The following is a 2,761-nucleotide window of genomic DNA, read 5'->3' as shown; positions in this document are numbered from 1 at the left end:
AACCATCAAATTGAGTATCAATTTTCTAATACCCAACTGATTAAATACCTTGGAAAGAACCTTTTCAATGTAGTAATATTCACATAACCTCACTACAATTTAATTTTGATACCTTAGAGATAGTATCAACTTCTCACAAATCTTTCATATTGACTTGAGAGTTCAAAACTTCTTAGTTTCATTCATGCCTTGCATATTAGCACATCACCAACATAACGATATACTATCACTTTGTAATCCTTTGTGAAACCTGGAATCCATTTATCCTCTCTGTTATGTTGCACCATTTGATAATATTACCTTATCAAATTTTCATACTTTTTGGAGCTTGTTTAATCCATACAACAATATTATAATAACTTTCTTCTCATTTTCAGGAAGCACAACCTGAAGCCATTGTTTTACTTTTTTTTGTTATCCTATCCAGATTCGAGACAATAGTATTTTATTTAATACTTTATCTGTACTTCCTCCAACTAAAAACATAATTTTCTTGAGAAGAAATAAAAATATGAATTTAAATTCTTATTCTCAATATATCTTTCACTCCTCCTAGGTTCAATTGGAGATTTAATCTATTTTCTTTATCCAAAGAACACACAAGTTTCATACTACATATTGTACAGTGTTAATACACCGTAATATCATTTTGACTTACAACATTCTCAATGGCGTTGTAGTATTATCTTGGGTTACTTTCCAATTAGAAATTCCTAAATTTATAATTAATTTATTATCCTTCATTGAAAAGTATTTCACATCCTCAATCACTTCGTAGGACTTTTTAATATTCTTTTCCAATGGGTTTTCAACTAATCTTAGTAACCTTTAAACATTTCAACAGTTTGACCTTTGGTTCTTATCAAACTAAGAAATCTATATCTTCACTGATCCATTCCAATATATATCTATACTATATCATGATCTCAAGAATAAACTTTTCAAGCATTAATGTAAGCCTAACTCACTCTTTACCACCTTGACAATAATCTTTCCCATATTTCATGCATGCTGCCGAATAGTATATATACCAACAATTTTTTTTTTTCATTTAGTAAAAAGAATAACAAATTAATCTTTAAACACACATGTTACTCCAATTATCACAACATGCAAATACTTTGATATCATCATATAATAAACATCTACCCTAACATTCATAAAAATTGAATTTCATAAATCATAAAGGGTAGAAAAACAAAAGACTAGCAAAGTAAAGAAAATAGAACCCGATTATATCGCCGAATTTATAATGTCATTGATTGTAGGAAACACTAACACAACTCCACTTGAAGGTTTACCTTGAGGCGTCCAAATTTCTCTAACCGAATCATGCGTCTTCCTACTGCTAAAAGCAGTATTAATTTCAATCACCACAAAAACTTTTCCGTGCCTTAATCATCAGATACGCGCGTTTTCTAGTAACCAAGGATGGAGATAAGTTATGTGTCTTGCAACTCTTTTGATTATCCAAATTTGAGCCAATGTTGACGGCACTTTAATTTGGTGATTAATTTTCCATAGAATTCTTGAAGTAGTGGTTGCTACAAAATGCCACTTTAGAACAAGACGGGTAGAAACAATAAGAAAAGAAGAAGACCCGAAAAATGCTGGTGCATCTTTTTTTAAGTCAAACATTGCTACTCCTCCATGAAATTGTTGCCTCTGTCTGCATTTTTTTTTTTTTTCTGTTTCTGCCTTCAGTTTTTCAAAGAAGAAAATGCACTAAATTTACCAGAGCACCTGGACATCCAATGCCACTTATTTGTTGCGCTCCAACATTCCCAGTGAGAGGGATGTAGTTAATTATCAGACTTCCGGATCACCTTCTAATCATCTAAATTGCAGGAAGTGACATCAATTATATTTCTCAACCAATCATGCAAGAATATCTCCATTTATAGCCTCTTAACTATCAACCCGTCAGAAAATTACTGGGTCCGGGACTAACCGGCATTTACTCTCCAACTTTTATTAGACAATCACAACAACTACAAAGTTTCTGCCTTTTCCTTCTTAATCCATGGATCACTCTTTTGTTGGTGATCTTCAACGAGCATTTAAATTCCTTAAGATTGTTAGAAATATAGGTTTCAAAATTGGGGAAGAAATAATAATAATCTAGTTTTGATAGAGTAATCTCTTAGGAATAAGCACCTTTTAATTTAAACCTTTCAGGAATAGGTACCTTTTAATCACAACCAGTCATTTTAATAACTGAAAACATATTCACCAAAACCTCTTCTCAATACTTCCCCATCAATAACACTAACTAATACTAACAGTGTCTAAGCTCAATACCTAAGAAGATATAATGCCAAGGTCCAAGATTTTTCATCGCAAAACTCCTTTTCAAGTTCTGCAATAATCTTTGAGATGTACTCTTTTTAAAGGAATACCACTAAGCATCGAGCTTAGCGATCGATGCTTAGCGAAATATTTTTTATAGACCTTGCAATATATAAAATTCCTATAACCATTTTTATGAAAATTGATTGTACAATGCGAGAGAACAGATATGTAATAAATCTGCACACAACAGGACAAAAGACCACAAAACATGCGACCAAGAAGTTATGATCGGAAAATTTTCACTCTTCCAATAAGATGTCCTAGTTTTAACGCCAACTTGAGAAAATTCAATAATATCCGGACAACATTTTTGTTAGTTTATCAGTCAGGGTCAAATCCTTCTCCCTAAAAATTCCGGATTTTCTTTCCTCGGTGAATGAAGTTTCTGCCCTTGTTGAGTGAGTAAGGC

The sequence above is a fragment of the Lycium barbarum genome, chromosome 10 (genome assembly GCF_019175385.1).
Source record: "Lycium barbarum isolate Lr01 chromosome 10, ASM1917538v2, whole genome shotgun sequence".
NCBI lineage: Eukaryota > Viridiplantae > Streptophyta > Magnoliopsida > Solanales > Solanaceae > Lycium > Lycium barbarum.
This window is presented reverse-complemented; position numbering follows the sequence as displayed.